The sequence below is a fragment of the Panthera onca genome, chromosome E1, assembly GCF_046562875.1.
Source record: "Panthera onca isolate mPanOnc1 chromosome E1, mPanOnc1 haplotype 2, whole genome shotgun sequence".
Classification (NCBI taxonomy): Eukaryota; Metazoa; Chordata; class Mammalia; order Carnivora; family Felidae; genus Panthera; species Panthera onca.
The window spans coordinates 29,298,977-29,319,776 of NC_138352.1; the positions used below are offsets into that span (position 1 = coordinate 29,298,977).

Below are 20,800 nucleotides of genomic sequence, written 5' to 3' on the forward strand. Positions count from 1 at the left end.
GGTGGGCGGTGGGGCTTGAGGAAGCTGTCTGGGAGTACATGGATGGAAATAGGAACAGTTGTAGTTAGAAGGAATGGGAAGGGGTGGGGTGTGTGCGCGGGGGCGGGGGCGGGGGGGGGGTGGGTGTGTGGGTGGGTGTCTTCACGCGCGCACGGGAGGGGCGGAGGGGCAGAGAATAGGATCTCAAGGTCATTTTGGAAATACCAACCTGTGTTATTCTCCAAGCACCTTCAACAGAAGTATTTGGTGTAAAAGACGACCACAGAGGGACAACTCAAAACACCACCCCTGCGGCTCAGGGGCCCCCAGACAGACAGGGAGGGTCAGGACCGGTAGGACAGCAGAAGTGCTCCCCCACCCCGACTTAGATTTGAGGCTCTGCCAGACTCAGGCGGTGCTAGTCGCCCACTCTCTTGCCGTCGAGAAGGAATTCCTGTTCTCCTGTGGGGTCATGTAGTTCGGGGAACTTCCCAAGCCGCTCAGCTCACAAGAACACCTACGCCCAGTGTCATGGACTCCCTCCCTCACACTCGCCATCCCCCTCTGAAGCCCAGAAGGGAAAGAAAAAGAAAACATCGACTGCCTGCCTGCCCGCCCGCCCGCATTTACTATTCTAGGTGTTTCCTCACCTATTAACACTGGAAACACAACTCGCATGCCAAAATTCCCATCCTTGTAAAAGCGAACAGTTCAGGGGCACCTGGGTGCCTCACTCGGTAAGGTGTCCCAGTCTCGCCTCAGGTCATGATCTCGGGGTTCTTGAATTTCAGCCCCCACATCTGGCTCTGTGCTGACACCTTGGAGCCTGCCTGGTGATCCATTCTCTCCCTCCCTACCCCCTCTCTCTCCCACTCACTCAACTGGAATGAATGCATACGTAATAAGTAAACAAATGTATAGGTGTGTGTACACTTCAGCGGGCTATCTTAGGCTACTACTCACAAAGCTATGGGACCATCACTGTTCATTCCAAACTATTTCCATCACCTCAAAGAGAAAGAAACCCCACGCCCCCCTCTTCCTCACCCCCCCCCCCAAGTACCTTAGACACTGACTCTTGGTAGCCCTGCAATGTTGCCAAACATTGGTGCTCCCCAACCTCCCCCCCTCCCCCCCCCCCCCCCCCCCCCCGTCAAAGAACTCTCCTAATTCAGGCACTTCCGGGTTGTTCCAACACCTGGAACGGGGGGGGGGGGGGGGGGGGGGAGGAGGGGAGACTGGTGTGTTGGGAGAGTGCGGGGGGGGGGGGGGGCGGCACGGGACACAGAAGCACTCTGCCCCCCCCCCTTCCCTTTGCCTCTCTTCCATCTGGGGTTTCCTGAGGTGTATCCTTTGACGCCATCACTCATCTATGAGAAATGAGAAAAAGAGGACCGAACGTGGCTAGATCGTTTTCGATAGCCCGATACGCATACCCACACGCACGCCGAAAGAAACGAAAATTACAATCCGCTGGAAGGTCAAACAACGGCAGAGTGGTGCAATGAATGACGCTACACTCACACGATACAAGAGAATGCAGCTGTTACAGATTATGTTGGCAGAGAGGTTTTGGTAGCACGGGAATCCGCTTGTGGTGTTCCGATACTTCATGACAAGCGGTGGGAAACCTTCTACGTAGGGTGAGCTCTCTTGTATCCGAAGACACCAAATCATCATTTCAAAGGCTACGGGTGGTGAAATCGCTCTGGCTTGCAACTTCTTACCCCCTATGTTGTTCTCCATGATTGCATTTCAGCTTCCTCCCTTATCCGAGCCAACGACCCTGCCTGGTTTTTATGTATGTATTTCTGTTTTTAAAGAGATAAGTACGACATTGGATCCTAAACGGAGGCAGAGCTTTGGCTACTGGTCTCAGAAACGATGATTGTCTTTATTTGTATGGATCCGCCTAACTTTTGCCTCTCACGCCTTTCCTCTCGCTGCAGAACATCTTAAGATGAAGGGAGCCCGCTCAGGTGGGACCGCCGCTTGTGGAAAAAGTCATCGGGGCAAAATAGTGAAAGCAGCGTCGATAAAGAATAGGTTGCGGGTTAGACACATATTCCCGTTTGATCCCCACCCCCCATCGATCAATCACTTACTCCCCTTTGATACCATGTTTTGTTTATTCCTGTATTTGTGGATGGGTTTTCAAAGATTTTACTGTAAGCGCGCGCTACACCCAGCGTGGGACTCGAACTCGCAACCCACGAGATACAGTGGCACGATCCACCACCTGAGCCCACCAGGTACCCTGATGCCACGTTTTCTTTCTTTGCCTCCCTGCCGGCCTGCCTCTCTGCCTGCCTCCCGGCCGGCCTGCCTGCCTGCCTGCCTGCCTCCCTCCCTCCCTGCCGGCCTGCCTGCCTGCCTGCCTGCCTGCCTGCCTGCCTGCCTCCCTCCCTCCCTCCCTCCCTCCCTCCCTCCCTGCCTCCCTCCCGGCCGGCCTGCCTCCCTCCCGGCCGGCCTGCCTCCCTCCCGGCCTGCCTGCCTGCCTGCCTCCCTCCCTCCCTGCCGGCCTGCCTGCCTGCCTGCCTGCCTGCCTGCCTGCCTGCCTCCCTCCCTCCCTCCCTGCCTCCCGGCCGGCCTGCCTCCCTCCCGGCCGGCCTGCCTCCCTCCCGGCCGGCCTGCCTCCCTCCCGGCCTGCCTGCCTGCCTGCCTGCCTCCCTCCTTCCCTGCCGGCCTGCCTGCCTGCCTCCCTGCCTGCCTGCCTGCCTGCCTGCCTGCCTGCCTCCCTCCCTCCCTCCCTGCCTCCGGCCTGCCTGCCTCCCTCCCGGCCGGCCGGTCTGCCTGCCTCCCGGCCTGCCTCCCTCCCGGCCTGCCTGCCTGCCTCTCTGCCTGCCTCCCGGCTTGCCTGCCTCCCTCCCGGCCGGCCTGCCTCCCTGCCGGCCGGCCTGCCTCCCTCCCTCTCTGCCGGCCTGCCTGCCTCCCTCTCTGCCGGCCTGCCTGCCTCCCTCCCTGCCGGCCTGCCTCCCTCCCTCTCTGCCGGCCTGCCTGCCTGCCTCCCTGCCGGCCGCCCTGCCTGCCTGCCTCCCTGCCGGCCGCCCTGTCTGCCTGCCTCCCTGCCTCCTTGCCGGCCTGCCTGCCTCCCTGCCTCCTTGCCTGCCAGCCTGCCTCCCTCCCTGCTTGCCGGCCTGCCTGCCTGCCGGCCTGCCTGCCTGCCTGCCGGCCTGCCTCCCTCCCTCCCTCCCTCCCTCCCTCCCTGCCTGCCTGCCTGCCTGCCGGCCTCCCTCCCTGCTTGCCGGCCTCCCTGCCGGCCTGCCTGCCTGCCTGCCGGCCTGCCTCCCTCCCTGCTTGCCGGCCGGCCTGCCTGCCTGCCTGCCTGCCTGCCGGCCTGCCTGCCTGCCTGCCTGCCGGCCTGCCTCCCTCCCTCCCTCCCTCCCTCCCTCCCTCCCTCCCTGCCTGCCTGCCTGCCTGCCTGCCTGCCTGCCTGCCGGCCTCCCTCCCTGCCTGCCGGCCTGCCTCCCTCCCTGCTTGCCGGCCCGCCGGCCGGCCGGCCTGCCTGCCTGCCAGTCTGCTTGCCTCCCTGTCTCCCTGCCGTCCTGCCTCACCTCCCTCCCTGCCTCTACGTCCAACTGAAACATGAAGTCTGTGAGGTGGGAGCTGTAGCCATCCGGTTCTTCCTATATCCTGATCACAGACCATAGAACGATCTTTGCCATAGATTCGTGTTTTCAATAAATCATCTGTTCGATGGCTATCGATAAAGGAAATTGTCAACTTTTAACGGCTGTGGACCCTGCTCCTGGGCTCCCAGGGAAGCTAGGCTTTAACATTTACCAAGCTCCAAATGACCCTGCCAAACCCCAAAGCGTGTGCTCTGTTTCTGTCCTGAGCACACGTTGCATGTCCGCTTCATTTAAATAAACAACAACAACAACAACAACAAAAATGGATCAAAGGGGTGACTTGGCTGGCTGGCTCGCTCAGCTAGGTCAGGGGAGCGGGTGACTCTTCATTGCCAGGCTGTGAGTTTGGGCCTTATGTTGGGTGAGAAGAGGACATAAAAACAAAACCAATCCATCAGTCAGTCAGTCAGTCAGTCAGTTGAGAATTAAAAAGGAGCCTTCCAAACATACAGATGAGAAAATGGAAGAAAACCTCCCTGGATCCCCAAAGATTAAAGTCATACAGCTTTGCACATACTGAAGACAGAAAGTAAACCCTGTAAAAATTTTCTGCCGTGTCTTTCGTCATTATACCTCGTAACAACAACAACAACAACGACAACAACTCCTCCTTCTCCTCCTCCTCCTCTTCCTCCTTCATCCATTCTATTTAAGAATTCCCAACACTGACAACTCTTATAAAGACCATCCAAGCACGGGACACAGAACTGCATTAGACCACATTCTTATGGCTACCTGGCAGACATTAGAACTTCCGGCCTTCGTGGTGACACCCCGAGCTCACTGGTGAGCTCTGCTTCCGAGTATTCCCGTGAAGCACACCACAAGCTCAGTCCGTGTTCACGGGACCACACTTAACAGATCGGGAACAGAACAGAACACACACCATACGGTGTTCACAGCAGCTGACGGAAGGGCAGGGGAAATACAAGTACCTCACACATCCAACTAACGGGGTTCTCTGAGAACAAAACTCTCTTTACGTCTTCCAACGTCTTCCAACGGGTGTGGATGTCCTTTGGATGCAGAAAACATTCGCATGTCATTTGCTATCGTTGCTCTCGGCACGCTCTTGCACCGAGCTCAAGGGACTGAGAGATGCATCTCACCAGGTTAAAAAAATCTATCCATCGTGTGCCACCGCCACGGAGTCTCTGCACGCACTCTCTCCTTTTCTCACTCACACTAGCCTTTCGTACTTCGGCACCACTGTCGGTCGAACACGAGGATCAGAAAACACAAGGTTTCAGAACTTCTAACAGCCTTCTGGTTACATAGCACACCCTTGCATTCATAGCATTGATACGACTCCGCGAAATAAAGAGTAGCGGATACAAACGGGACACCCACCGTCAAAGTCACAGCCTGTATGGTGTGAAGACGAATTCAAGAGTGAGAAAGCACGTAGACGGAAATATTCCTTCCTATGGCAGAATATTTACAGCACTGCTTTCAATGAAGTGCTTCTCCCGTAAACATTTGAAATGAGATGAACGGCACAGATTCAATGAAGGCTTCATACTGTACTTGTGCATAGGAAGGGAGACAAGTGTCACAAACTAAAAACGAAAGCAAAAAGACCAAACACTGTGACACCATGATCTCCAAAAAGGAGGTTTTCCCGGGGGTGGGGAAATAATGTGGTGGGGTTCCAATTAAAACAAGGAAAAAAGAATGTACTTCTAATGAATGGTTTCCATAGTGAACACGCACAAAGAATTCACTTGACGAGTCCAGGGATACAATATTACAGGAGAAATCCTTTGATGTCCATTGTAGCCTGTGTGTGTGTGTGTGTGTGTGTGTGTGTGTGTGTGTGTGTGTGTGAGAGAGAGAGAGAGAGAGAGAGAGAGAGAGAGAACGAGAGAGAGAGAGAGAGAGAGAGAACGAGAACCAATCAGGCAAACAGCAGTTCGCTTTCAAACACCTGATATTTCAACACTTCATGTAACAAAACTTCTAAAATTCATTTAGCTTTGCCTCTCTTTCTAAAGAAAAATGTCAAAAATAGTGGTGAATATACCCCACGCTGAACGTACTGATTCTGAAAACTCTCAGTATGGATGGGTTTTATAATACACTTAACCATGGGTGGGGTGCATGGGTGGCTTCGTCAGTTAAGTGTGTGACTGCGGCTCAGGTCATGATCTTACGGTTTGTGGGTTCGAGCCCTGCACCGGGCTCTGTGCGGACAGCCTGGAGCCTGCTTCGGATTCTGTCTCCCTCTCTCTCTGCTCCTTCCCCTTCCCGCTCTGTCTCTCTCGGTATCTCAAAAATAAATAAATGTTTAAAAAAAAAAAAGAAAGAAAGAAAGAAAATGAAAGAGAGAGAGAGAGAGAGAGAGAGAGAGAGAGAGAGAAGAGAAGAGAAGAAAAAAAGAAATACACTTACCATGTGTTTAGAAAAATTTGAATTCCTACCAGTCTATACCTACCCCGCTGTATAAATTCCCCAGCTGGAAGATTTAGAATCCGTGCTTGAGCCAAAGCCTGCAGGAAAACCGCTGCCTGACTCTGCATTTGATGGGGGTCCCCAACCGATGGCCGCACCTGATTTAGAACCACTATCGGAGTTCTTTCCAGAACCAGGGACCTGAGGAGGTTCCTCAACACATGACACATAGAAGTACCCTACGACCCAGCACTTTCACGACTAGGTACTTAGCCAAAGGATACAGGTCTGCTGTTTCCAAGGGGCACACGCACCCCAGTGTGCATAGCAGCACTATCGGCGGTAGGCAAAGTATGGAAAGGGGCCAAATGTCCATCGATGGATGAATGGATACAGAAGAGGTGGTATCCATCTACAACGGAGCAGTGCTCGGCCACCAGAGGGAATGAAGTCTTGCCATTTGCAAGTACCTGGATGGAACTGGAGGGTGTCATGCAAAGTGACATTCGTCCCTCAGAGAAACACATGTATCACAGGACCTCACCCGTGTGAGGACCTTCACTTCCCAAACAGAGGAACTCTGGGAAGGGAACCCGGGAAGGGAAGGGAAGAAGGGAAGAAGGGAAGGGAAGGAAAAATAACATACAAACAGGGAGGGGGACAAAAACGTAAGAGGCTCTTCCCTAAGGGGAACAAACAGAGGGCTCCTGGAGGGGGTTGTGCCAGGGCGGGGGCTGAAAGGGCGAGGGGTATGAAGGACTCTCCTCCTCAAACCACTGTTGCCCTATAGGCTAAGTACCTTGGGGGTACATTGAGAAAAATAAATTCAATAATAATATCAGAGAGGGCGAGGGTGAGGGCGAGGGCTACCTGATCATCTGCAAATGTAACAAAGGGAAAGTCCGGGAACCGTTTGGGAATGAAGCTGTCTACCGCTTCTCAGTCCTGGCAAAAGAACTGCTGCAGCTTATAGGCAGTCACGTCCCTCTGTAAGGCACCCGACAAACGCCTTCCTGCTTCTCAAAAGCTCATCTGGGCTTGGATGAGATTCAGGAAGTTTGCAGTCACACCATCGTTCCTTGATCGCATGACTTTCACCTGGGTTTCCTATTACGTAAAAGGAACACAGCCAAAACCCTTTGAAGGACTAGTGTGAATATCTTTCCTGTCCTGAACCAGAAGAACCTCTCCAAAGCTCCCAAAATACTCTTTCAGATCCTGTTCGGTTGTTTTCCACGGGAGACCCAACACTCTTAAATCTGACGTACCCTGGATGGCTCTCTTCACTTTCACTGCTGAAGAAGCAGGCACCTGTCTCGTCCCTTTTTCTGTGGCTATCTTTGGGATAAGTTGACGACTATCCGCTACCGGATTTCCCCAGCCAGCATCAGGGATGTGCAGAATGTCTTTGACCAGCCGGACACCTCTCATACGCTGAGACGCTGGATTCCGGTAGTGCAGTCCACGTGCTGCCGACAAACTGGGCTGTCACTGTGGACAGCAGCACTGTCCCGTCGTCTTCCGATGGCATTTCGATGGGCTCGTCATTCTCATCTTTGGTCACCCGAGTACATTCAGACACCTGCTCTTATTTCTCCGCTAGGCCGCTGCTAGGAAGCCTGACAGGGAACCCGAAGCGGCGAGGGATCCAGGAGCAGCCCAGCTACCGCTTCGCTCCCACGAAATGGCCGCCTTGTAACTCTTTACGGAAGAGGAAAAAACACCACCGTGACCGCCACCATTTAATAACCTTGCTCTAAGTGTGGAGAAAGCAACCACCCATCCCCAAAAGGAAACTTCGGCAGGCTACACGTATAGGACATATGGAGCCTATACTTGCAAGTGCTTACTTACATGGGAACATGGAAAGGTCACCTGAGTCCCTGATGGCCCAGATGGGGTTCTTTGGAGGTGTCTGAATGAGTTTTCTTGTGTGCTCCCTTAGAGAAAGCTGGCCGTGAGACGATGCAGCCAGAAACTAGGAAGCCCTTTGGTTCCATCAGCGAAGCCCCGGCTTTTGGGGAGGAAGGGACGCTCACGGAGATATCCCGGGCCACATTTGGTTTGTGGGTTGCCGCAGCTTTTGGCTTCTTTGCACCAAATTGGCTGTGTTCTCATTGGAAATGGAAAACACCTGCACGATGGGATCCATCCACGGTAATGCTCTCGTGCGATTGGATTTGTTTTTATAAAAGGGGGAGATTTGACCATTGGGTCTTTCGCGTCCTCTCCACAAATAGGAGTGAAACAGAGGCTGATGTTGGTTTGCATCTTGTTTGTGGATCTATGGCCACATAGATGTTATCCATGTGAGATGTTTTCTCTACCTCTGGATGCTATTGCTCACACCAATTTGTAACCGAGCTCCGTTACTGTGTTTCAAGGCAAGCTCTTGTGAACATTGGGCATTCTAACACTCAGGAGGATCAGAACAAACCCAAATGTGTTTCACATTCACGTGAACGGGGCATGGGTGTGGGGTGTGTGTGTGTGTGTGTGTGTGTGTGTGTGTGTGAAATTCTCTACATTCAGAGTTTTATGTTACTCCATAAGAAAGTTGCCTCACGGGAAGGGACACAATTGATGGCCCAGAGAGAGGAGAGAGAAAAATTGAACACACCTGCCCTCCCCGCTACACCCACACCCACACACCCTTTCCCAATAGTCAGAAGAATGAGGAAGAGGAGGAAGGCAGACAGATGCCAGTGATCCTAAACCCGCCCCTCCTCCTCCCCGAGCACAAGCGCCAAGATGGGTGCCCACCCCACGGCCTGCTCCTCCTTCACCTCTTCCACAGGGGGCTGAAAAGCAACCAGAGACAAAGCCACTTTTGCAGGAGGCAAAGACAGGAGACAGAGATGGAAGAAGAAGTAGGAGGTGGACGCGGACGCGGAGTTGGAGGCGCAAAAGAAAAAGATGAAAGAAACACAAAAAGGTGAGTCCAAAACTTTAAATCTGCCTGGGGCCTGGCCGGCGGCTCCCTGGCCGCCTCCCCCTCCCCCTGTTTCTGCATCAGTTGGTGTGGCTCCAGTGATCTCCTAGGCCATCCCCGGTGGTGGGGCCTCCCGTGTGAGCCTGATGGTGGGGAAACAGATCGTTTGACTTTTTAGTGGACACGGGTGTGACGTCTTGGGTACTAAGGGCCATGGAAGGGTGATTGCTTACTTAAAATGGACATATTTTCGGAGCCGTCGATATCAAATACAATGCAGATAGTTAGGTTTTATTCTTTGTGGTGGTGGTTGTAAAATGGCTTGAATTTGGTGCTCTCTGCATGACAAGCCTTTGGGGTGGGCAGCTCCGGTCATGGCCTTGCTTCCGTCCCAATACTGACCCTGTAATTGTGGTCCTCAAAATATACATCTCTGTGACCTTTACAAACAACATAACACGTTTTCTCCCTCGTTTTACAACAGGTATCAAAAACAAAATCAAAAAAACTTTACAAACACTTACGCCCTTCCTTGTTCCACTCAGACACGCACTCTAGGGTTCAGGCCCGAGGCAGGGGCCTAATCAGCTTTCATGTGACTTCAGTTTATGACTTCACTGGTACCCGTTGCAGTTTGTCAGCAAAAAGTACTTCAAACGATGGTCGATTTTGTCTCTCGCATACAGTGTTCGTGGGTGAATGTTGACAGGAGATAGGTTAAATACACAAAAATGTTTACTCGTAAACCTTTAAATTTTTTCCTTATACCATTTATTTTTGAGAGAGAGAGAGAGAGAGAATGAGAGAATGAGAATGAATGTCAGCGAGGGAGGGGCAGAGACAGAGGGAGACACAGAATCCGAAGCAGGCTCCAGGCTCTGAGAGGTCAGCACAGAGCCCCACGCGGAGCTCGAACTCACGGAGCTGTGAGATTGTGACCTGAGCCGAAGTCGGACGCTTAACCGACTGAGCCGCCCAGGAGTCCCTATTTGTAAACTTTTAAAATGGCTTCCCAAATCTTTCATGACCTGTAACTTCAAAGCTTTGCTAAGTGGTAAATTAGGTTCAGTTCTTCAGACATCTGAGTCTTTTCCACAGAAGATAAAATACTAAATTGTGAATTACTAAACCTACGGCGTTTTCTTTTCTTTGTTTGTTTTTTTGTTTTTTGTTTTGCTGTGTGTGTGTGTGTGTGTGTGTGTGTGTGTGTGTGTGTGTGTTTGGTCTTTGGCTTTATTCAGAAAAACAGTAAAGATACTTGGGTCTGTTAGTAAACATGTTTCATCGTTTGTTGTTTTTTTTTTTCCTTGAAGATTTGTTTTCCAGCCTATTTCTTTATTTTTAGGAGAGAGAGAGAGAGAGAGAGAGAGAGAGACAGACACACACACACACACACACACACACACACACACACACACACACACACAGAAGGAGTCGGTGGGAGGGGCAGAGGATCCGAAGCGGGCTCTGTGCTGACAGCACAGACAGCCCAATGCATGGCTCAAACTCACGAACCGAACCGTGGGATCATGACCTGAGCCGAAGTTGGATGCTTAACTGACAAAGCCACCCAGGCGCCCGTTTCATGACTTGCTAAAAATTGTACAGTAAAAGAAAAAAGAAACAAAACCAAACACCACAACGTGTTTCTGAAAATGATGAGATACATTCGTACATTTGACAGTGTAAAGAATTCTGGTGTGTGGGGGGCCTGGGTGGCTCAGTCGGTTAAGCGTCTGATTTCACCTACGGTCATGGTTCATGGATTTGAGCCCTGAGCTGGGTTCTGCACTGACAGTGCAGAGCTCCCCCTCTCCCCCTCTCCCCCTCTCCCCCTCTCCCCCTCTCCCCCTCTCCCCCTCTCCCCCTCTCCCCCTCTCCCCCTCTCCCCCTCTCCCCCTCTCCCTTTCCTCCCAGCTCTCAAAATAAAGGAATTAACTTAAGAGGAAAAAAAGAACTCCATAAAAAAAAAATAAATAAAAAGAAGGCAGGCAGGCGGAAAAGAAGAGAGAAAATACACAAAATACTATATGGTCAATCGCTATTCTTGCTGTGCTTATGTCAATACTGAAGCCATGTCTGTTAACACTGGACTTATTTTACAAACAAATTAGTTTTCATTGGGCTATCTTTGACAGGAATGGAGGGGTCTCGATAGAAAAAGATTGTATTTCAATAGCTCTTTTGTGGATGTTAACTTCTAGTTCTGGTTAATTAATTTTCTTTGACTGTTTGTTGTTTGCCTTTAAAACTGGGCTGGATCCTGAATCCTGGTTTCCTCGAATATCTGACTATGACTCTTCAAACTCAGGCTTCCAATCCTCTCCCATCCTCTTATCTTACCATCCTGAAGAACTCAAATGGCCCTTTTCCCTGAAGCCCTGCAAAGGAAAGCTGGACAACTGGAGATAAACTTCAGAGAAATTGCCACAGTTGTAGACAATCTGTGTGCCTGTTGCTCTATGGGCCATTCAGAACGAGACATTTGCTGCTGTTGTGTTTTTGTTGTTTTTAAAGTAGGCTTCACCACGCCCAGTGTGGAGCCCAACTGGGGCCTTGAGCTCACGACCCTGGGATTGAGACCTGAGTGGAGATCCAGACTTGAATACTGAACCTGAACCCACTGAGCCACTCAGAATCCCCCAAAATGAGACATTTGAACTACATGCCAGAAAAATCGGTCAGATTGCCCCCTGCCTGCTCCCACTCCAGCTGAGGATGCTTCGAGCCTGGCATCTAGACACCTTCTCACTGACCGCACTTGGGACTTAGACACTGGGTTTATAAGTTGTTCTACCCATTAACCCGTGGTGTTCTTTTCTTTCCGTAGAAGTACCTCTTATTAGTTACCTGATTGCTTGCTGAACGAGGAGGCAGAGTCAAAGCTAGTTCACAAACACTTGCTGCAACTGTATTAGCTCCTCTTTAGAAATAAGAACCCATATTTTATTTGTATTTTTATAAGTTTCTTAATATTTATTTTTGAGAGGGGGTGGGGGGGAGGGAGACCCATAATCTGTAGCTGGCTCCAGGCTCTGAGCTGTCTGCACAGAGTCGGATGCGGGGCTCGAAATCACGAACGGCGAGATCCTGACCGGAGCCAGAGTCCAATGCTTAACCCACGGAGCCACCCAGGTGCCCCAGCAACAAAAGCCCACATAAACAGGGGCACCTGGATGGCTCAGTCGGTAGAGCGTGTAGCTCTCGATCTTGGGGTTGTAAGTTCGAGCCCAACGTTGGGTGTAAAGGTTACCTAATAAGATTTAAAAAAAAAACATAAAAATAAAATCAGACAGCAATTCACTTGGGTACAGTAAGAGGCCCTTGACCACCACAACCTTCCCCCCCGCGCCCTCCCCCCACAAGGTGGTTATAACATTGGGTTTGACTATACTGTTACTATTCCTTAGAATACACTTGGGGAGAAATCTCAGGATATGATGCAGTACCAAACTATGCAGAAAAATACCCAAGATCTCAGATAGGAACTATCTCTGATTCCCCCCACCCCCCCCCCCACCCCCAATTAGCACAAGGGAGCAAAAGTTGTGACCTGCACCCTGTCAAATCCTTCCCTTCCAAAGCCCCTGCCACACCCTAATTCGGCTTGAAATAGTTTCAGAAGGTGGACCTCCATCCCTGTTCCATAGAAGTGGAATGAGGGATCGACAATGGAAACTTATAAAGGGGAAGAAAACTTAACACCTCTGACTCCATGTTCCTTCGATTCCCTTCACAACTTCTGTGTAGCCCTGCACCTAGGCCTGTGACAGGTGAGATTTACAGAAACTGTTCTCACCGGGGGAGATAAACGGATAGCCCTAGCCCGAGCCATCACCCATCATCGTCCCTGTTCCTTACCATTGGGAAATGATCCAAACTCCAGAGGCTGGGGGTGAGTGTGGGGGGCGGGGAGTGGGGAGTGGGCAATTGAAACTGTGCCACGGAGGGTTAAGGAGGCTGACGCTCGCTCTCTCTCGCAGAGAACCTAAATCTTGTTCTTCAGGGAACTATTTGCCCCTAATCAGCTATTGTGTCTTTTCAGGTCCCACAAACAAACTCTAGCTGTCTCTGAAGAAGCCTGGACTCAAGGTCCACCGATATGCTTGCAGCCTATAAGCCAGCACAGCCCTGAGAGAAAGAGCCTAAGTCCCCATCCAGGTTATACCAGCTCTCGGGGCATACCCACAGCCCCTTCTCCGTGTCCTAAGGTAACCTCCTGACATCAGGGACTAAATTTTGCCTCCTTCTCATGTTAAGTCTCCGCCCCTAAGCAAACCTGGGAATATGCATGACAGGTATGTTTCCTCAATGTGGGTGCTCCATCTTTCCTCATCAATAATCACAGATGTGCCTTCCCTTTTATCAACAGGTATGTAAAGGATTCTTGGGATTTCATTCTTTTGTCAATTGAAGTGTATTCCAATGTTGCACTGGCTCCTTCAAATTGTCCTTGTTGAAAGTGTGTTGCTGTCCCTGTCTCTCTGTTAAAAATGCTTTGCCAAATACAAAGGCAGACCATCTGAGCCAAGCACATGAACTATGTCTGCTGGTCAATGGAACTTACAGAGAACATACGTCACTTTTGAGTTTCCCACCATTTATGTTACAATAAGTTCACCCCAACGAGGAACCCTAGGTGGTTCAAAGACATATATGTGTGTTTACAGACACACACACACACACACACACACACACACACTCTCTCTCTCTCTCTCTCTCTCTCTCTCTCTCTCTCTCTCATACCTAGCAAGGAGGGACACACCCAGGGCAGACAAGACAGTCACCTGGCACTGAGGGACATAAAAACATCAGGTTGATCGTCCGTGATTTCTGAGGAAAGATTATCGATCAAGACGGGGAAATGATAAAGGAAATTCTAAACTTTTTATGTTGGTGCTCTCCCAGGGAAGCTATACATTTAATATTTACCGAGGTCAAAGGGACTCCAGAAAACCTCAAAGCATGAGCTCTTTTTCTGTCCTGAGCACAGATTGTATGTCTGGTTTGTTAAAAAAAAAAAAAAAAATTTTTTTTTCTTAAACGTAACTAACTAAAAAAGGGGGCTTCCAAAGGCGGCTTATAAAGATAAGGGAAACAAAAGAAAACAATACAAAAACCTTCCTGGTCGCCATAAGATTGAAGTCATACAGCCTTGCACATACTAAAAACAGAAGATAAAGTCTGTAACTTTCTGGAATGTGTTCTTTCTCCTCATGATGATTCCTAACATCTGCGGCCAACCCCCCCCCCCCCCCCCCGCCCCCGTGCCCTGTTTTTCCTTTTTTTTTTTTTTTTTTGGTAAGCTGTATGTATGCCCAATGTGAGGCCTTCCCCAGATGACTGACTGCTTTGTGAAGATTGCGTATCCCCGTCAGCCCTCCTAACTTGGGCTCCAATGAAACTCTTTTCCTTCCTCTTTAAAATTGTTTTTAAAAAGGCTCATTCATTTTGCATCGACATAGGGTAAATGCTATAAAAGGTAAGCAAGACATAGTGAGGGGACAAACTGGGAAAGGTGGACAGCGTTTAAAAGATGCTTTTAAATGCTACACTTCTTCCTGCCTTTCCTTCACAGGTAGGAGGACAGCACCTACACCTACTGTCGTTGGCAATGGTCATCGGCCTGGAGAGGAAGAAACCATTCCATAGTTTTCCACACGGCGGATGAGAAGGCCCTCTCGGACCAAATCCAGGAATTCCCTTACTGTGAGCCAAGGACCGGTGTTTTGTCGTTTTCCTTTCAGTTGTGGTTAGAAGTAGACATCACCTACAATTGAGATTTTTCACCATATATAAGCGTAGAGTTCAGTGGTATTAGGTGCAACATTCACATCCTCCTCGTTGCGTTCTCTCTTTCCATTCCATTTGTTGTAGTGTTTTAAGATTTATGTTTTTGATGTTTATTTATTGGTTTATGGGGGAGGTATGGGGGGGTAGGGAGGGAACCCCAAGCAGTCTCTGCACTGTCCGTGTGAGAACCCAATGCAGGGCTTGGTCTCACGAACCCTGAGATATGACATGAGTCAAAATCTAGCAAGCGTGGGATGCTTCACCCACTGAGCCACCCAGGCACCCCACCGATTCCATTTGTTTTAAAGACATAAACGTTGCAAACTTTTTTTTTTTTTTCAACTTTTATTTATTTTTGAGATAGAGAAAGAGCATGAATGGGGGAGGGTCAGAGAGAGGGAGACACAGATTCTGAAGCAGGCTCCAGGCTCTGAGCTGTCAGCACAGAGCTCGACATGGGGCTTGAACTCACGGACCGTGAGATCATGACCTGAGCCCAAGTCGGACACTTATCCGACCGAGCCACCCAGGCGCCCCACAACCTTTTTTTTTTTTTTTAAGTTTGTTCATCCATTCCTTCATTCCTTCATTCATTTTTCACATTCTCTTCACTCGATGTGGGACTTGAAGTCACAACCCTGACAGAGATCAAGAGTCCAAGAGTCGCATGCTCTTCTGAGTGAGCCAGCCAGGAGCCCCTTCCATTCCATGTTTTGAAACAACCCCAGGATCCTGACTCAGACTCCCAATTTGACTGATGAGAGCCCCGCCCACGCCCTCTAGGCCATCTGTGGGGCTGTTTCATGTGTGTCCATCTTTCTTCCTCCTTTTAGTGGCACGTCAAAGGTTGCATGTGAAACAGCCAGTGCCTGTGGAATGAAACTGTACTCAGTTTCCCTTTGGAAGCAGGTGGGAGAGGGAGGAGAGGTCAATGGCTAATCAATAGAGTGTTAGTGTTGCTTTACAGGAGTGTGCCCGCTGGGACCATCGCCCGGGGTCACAATTGTCCCCTGTCAGGCCTCCCCCACCCTCTATCCCTTATTGCCCCATGCCTGTGTTTGGCCTCTGAACCCTAAGACACCACCATCACGTGTTTCATGCCACCCTCTGACTCTGACTCGGCAGGCCACGCCACGCCACACCATGCCGCTCGCTCGCTCGCTCGCTCGCTCGCTCGCCAACTCCCTACCCTTCCACGTACCTGCACCCCCACCCCTGGAAGGCATTATAGTAAGATATCATCCTCCACATCCATGATTCTCAAATGGTTTATTGAGGTTTCCTGGGTTAGGAAAAGGAGGGGACACTCTTTGCTCCAGAGAAGGCAAGTTCTTCAGACATCATCTTCTCCCCTCCCCCCTTTCTCTCCCCCACCCCTTCTTTCTTTCCCTCCCCCCCTTCCCTCCCCCCCCCCCCTTCCCTCCCTTTCCTCCCTTTCCTCCCTTTCCTCCCTTTCCTCCCAGTAGTTCAGAAACTGCAGCCTAAGGGTTGGGGGAGTTGAAGAAAGCCATTCAATGCAGAGAAGCCCCAGGCTCAGACTTTAACAGAAAGCTTTCTGCATTTGAACGAAGGGGTTGAATGAGGCCCATTGGAATGAATCGCCCTGAACCTCCCTTCCACTGCCACTCCCATCCCCGCCCCCCACCCCTCCCCCACCCTCACCCCCACTCCCACCCCCACGAGTCCTCCAGTGGTTTGGGGAACTGAAGGCTGCGGGTGGGCAGGGGGTGGGGGCGCATGCATCCTAAGCGGCAAAGTAGGCCCCTGGTCCACAGGAAAAATACAAACTCTATGTACCGAAATCTGTTGCGTCTGTATACGCCGATAATGACACCGCAGAAAGACAAATTAGAAAAGAAAAGAAAAAACAAACCCCAAACAACCCAATCCCGCTTACAATTGTACCAAACATGATAATAAAGAACACGAAAAGAAATAAAGGAACAAAGACACATCCGGCCACGAGCGAGCGGGTCTCCCTGTACGTCAGCTACTTTAGAGAGTCCCTCTCCTAGAGGCCCCTTCAGCTCAATAGCGGGCTGCACAGGTGTCCCTGTCTCTAGCCCGATTCATCTTGGTGCGAGCACCCTAAGTGGCCAAGGAGGCCCCCGGTCCACGGGAAAAATCATGCCTGGGTACAGCGGAGTTGTGTATCCCGGGCAAAGCGGTCAAGGGGTTGGCGAGATGTGTGTGGAGGGGAGGAGGTATCTGTTCCGGGGCCGCCCTCCCGGGGCACCGCTCTGGCTGAGAAGAGGGCAGTGGGGCGCGGCCTGGACCCGGACGACAGTTGCTGCCTGCTGCTGGGCTGAGGGCTGAGGGCTGAGGGTAGTGGGGCAATGCCCACGCTGGCTCCTGCGACGCAGTTCGTCCTGGGCACCTTCTGTGGTTTCTGTCGAGGTGCCGGTTGCCGTGATGACCGAGGCTAAACTCCCCTCTCCGCCTGGTTGTTCAGACGCCCGATCCTCCCGTGTCCTCGGTACGTGGACTGACCCGCACCCTCCCATCCCACCAGACCCCTTGTGCCAATATTTCCTGTTTCAGAGTTCTTTCACCTTGTCCGGAAAGTAAACAAACCACACTCACAGATATCGACCCCTCGAAAGAACAAAGAGACGTCCAGGCACGAGCGAGCGGGTCGCCCTGTGCCTCGGTGTACTTTAGAGACTCGGTCTCTTACAGACACCTGAAGCTCAACGATGGGCTGCGGCGTCCCTCCCTCTCTCTGGCCCAGTTCCATCCCGGGACGAGTCCCACGGTCTCTTTGCGCGACGACACCACCGCTCGCTCACGTGAGCCGGAGGCAACGTGCTAATGGACCGGAGGGTGGCACTGTAGATTCAAAGTGACCTACGCACCAAAGCGTCCGTCAACGTGGTGTCCGGAAACCTTGGACGTTGCCGTGCCCTGGATGAAATCGTCGCTCTGGAGACTCGGGCACGTGTCGCCCGTCTTCTCTACGTTCTTCCTACCTTTAGTCTCCCTGTGTGTGTTTGCCCGACATCTTGCCTGATGGTTCACGAAGGAATGAGACACCCATCCGGCAAGAGCTGATGCTCCGCTCACCACGGCACGTGACTGACGGAAAAGAATACGCACGGGCCCGCACTCATCTTACCCTTCGTTCTCCACCGTGTCAGAAAAACATGTGGCCTGCCTTCCTCCTGTCCAAAGCCAAACTGGAAAGGAAGACTTAGATGTAAAGGAAACATTAGAGAAGCTTTCAAAAAGCAGCAGCAAGCAAGCAAGCAAGCAAGCAAGCAAGCAAAGTAAACCACCCACCCCTACCCTCCTGCCCAGCAGGTGCAAGAAGCATGCACGGAGCACTCTCCTCCTTTTCTCCCTGGAAGTGCCCCCCCCCGCCCCCCCCCCCCCCCCCCCCCGTCTTTCCTATGCCACCAGGGGAGTGACATTCTTATCCTCAAGGACAGGGGGAGAAGTGGAGAGAATTCTAGAGGAGAACAGATCTTGGTTGGTTGGTTGGTTTTAAAATCCTCATCATCCTTTAGCCTCCCCACGTAGTTCAGTTAGTCGTCCACCGTCGCTTCTCCTTGTTCAACCCAATATACAAGCGTTTAGGTTTGGCCACTTCTCAGGGTCTTGGTTTCCTCAGGAGGGGCTCTACCTGTCACGTGAAACTTGTAGGAAATCAATTTGTTGGCTCCTTGTACGGTTAACCTGTCTCATGTCAGTGTCACCCTCAGGGTCACCTGCAAACCCTAAGAGGGTGGAGGCATAGGGTGTGTCTCGGTGACACCTTCCTTTTCCCTGCGGGGGCCCACCCCCCCCCTTTGGACTGTAGGGTCCTCTGGGAACCGGGACATTTTTTAGTGAGTGGCTATTAACTCCTTCCGTTCTCCATCCCCCCCCCCCCCCCCCCGGCGCTACCGCCGCCCGTAGTGGTGTTTATTGAGGACAGTAATGGTGAAAGCCATATTCTTGTCGCTTGCCACGCGGTGCACTTGCACCCATGTTCCCCGTACCTGTTTGTGGTCTTTGGACTTCGTCGTGGCCCCGTGCGGCGAAGGACTTTGCTTAAGCTTTATCCGTGGTCGTTCGTTTATCCATCACCCTCTTTCTGTCCCCCCCCCCCCCCCGCAGCTTGGTTTGTTATGTTTCCGAGAGAGACGCTCCCCCGCTTGACCCAATAGAATAAAAACGGCTCGTCCGTCCGTTGTTGTTCTGGGAGTACTCTCTCGCGTGGTTTCGGTTTTACCGTCCGTCTCTCCCTCCCTCCCTCCCTTCCTGCCCGCCGAAATGTGTCTAAGTCCTCCCGGGAGCGCGGGCGCCGCCTGGGCCGCTCTGGGCCGCCCGTGCCCGGCCCGCCCGGTGTGTGCGGGGAATTTTCCGCGCACGTCCGCCTCGGCCGGCCGGGGAGTCGAGTGGCCGGTCTGCCCCCCCCCCCCCCCCCCCCCGCCTTTTCAGCGGCAGCCGCCCCGATGCATTTTTCGAGTGTCCCTTGGGCTGCCGGGGTCGCGCCGTGCCGGCCGGCCGGGAGCTCCCGAGGCGGACGCCCTCCGCCGGCCTGGGACCGAGAGGCGGCATCCGGAGTGGGCCGGGACGAGATCGGGCGGCCGGGCCGCCGGCTGTGCGCCCTCTCGGCCCCGAGATCGCGAGCTGTCCCCGCTGACGTTTCGGTCGGTTGTCGGGCGCCACCTGGCGGCCGCTTTTATATAGCGTCTCCCCTCCGGAGCGTCGGCGACGTCGGCAAGGGATGCGATTCGGCCGCGGTGCCCGGGGCGGAGTTCCAGAAGGCCGGCGACGTTGGCGTGATCGTCCCGCTGTCGTCGGGACGCCGGCGGCTGGTGCACTTGCCGGAGATTGAACCTCCGGGTATATGGGGGAGTAGCGGCGGCGCTCCCTGGGAGCGAGCCAGGGTGGGGGGCTGCCCGGACGGGTCGACCAGCACCCGCCGGTGCTTTCCTCCCCTCCCACCCCCCCCCCCCCCCGACCGCGGGGACCGTCCGGGGCCGCCACCCGGAGACTGTGGCCCCGTGGGTCGCTCGTCGGTCCTTCCCTGCCAGGCGTCTTTTGTCTTCCCTCCCGCTTCGCGGTCGGGCCGGGCTGGGCCGGGCCGGGCCGGGCCGGTGAGGACCGTCCTGAGCCTTGAGGGGAAGCCCGCGGAGGGCGCGATGGGCCCGGGCGTGGGCACGCGTGGTGCTCCCGGTCGTTGGACCCGATTTTCTCCCCAGATTTTCCGAGGCCCGCTGCGGAGTTGGGGACCGGGCCGCGAGGGGAAGCACGTATAGGGCGCCAACGCCGGCGCGCCCGCGATCCCCGTTGAGGTCCGGTCGTCGGGGGCGCCTCCGCGCAATTCAGACCCCCCCCCCCCAAAACAGTCCCAGCCGGGGGTCGGGGACTGGCATGGGGCCGGTCTTGCGAGGTCCGGGGAGGCTTCCGCAGGCGACAGCGCGGAGTGTTTTATTTTTCTAAGTCCCGACCCGGAGACGACCCGTGGACGGGCGAACGTGTAACGGGGCAGGGCCTACCCGGCCATCCCCCCCCCCCCATCCCGCGATTCCCCGGTCGGTCGGTCGGTCGGTCGGTCGGTCCCGGGGTCGACCAGATGGCCCCCGGGGACTTCCGGGGGGGGTGGGGTTGCTTGGCGGTGATGGGAAGATGCTTGGGGCCCGTGGCCGGGCCAGGGTCCCAGAAGGTCCCAGTGACCTGTGGCTCGGCCCCGCCTGCCAACGCGGTTATTTTTGTCTCCTGAAAGAGGTACTTTTTGCTGCCAGGTAGGTGCTGACACGTTCTGGTGTGGCGGTTGTCATCCTGTAAGAGAGACTTGGGCCTCGTCGCCGCTGGCTGGCGTGGCTCCGGGCTTGGCGGTGACGCCGAGCCGAGCCCGACTCCGCCCTTTGCCCGCCTGCTTGCTCGAGCCGTCTGCCTGGGCCTGCGCGCCGGCTCTCGTGCATCCAGGTGTGGTTCAGGCTGTGGCGCCACCTCCGGTCTCTGGCACCCGAGGGCGGCGTGGGGAGGCGGCGTGGGTCTTCTACCCCGTGCGCTCCCCGCTGCGGGCACCCGGCCGTGGCCGTGACAAACCCACCCTCGCAAGGCTCCGTGCCGCGTGTCAGGC

General features: G+C 53.4%; 1 pseudogene; it reads right to left on the reverse strand.

The window, feature by feature from the left end:
- Positions 1 to 6,770: 6,770 nt before the first annotated feature.
- Positions 6,771 to 8,154, reverse strand: LOC145713110 (TAR DNA-binding protein 43 pseudogene; annotated as a pseudogene).
- Positions 8,155 to 20,800: the final 12,646 nt, after the last annotated feature.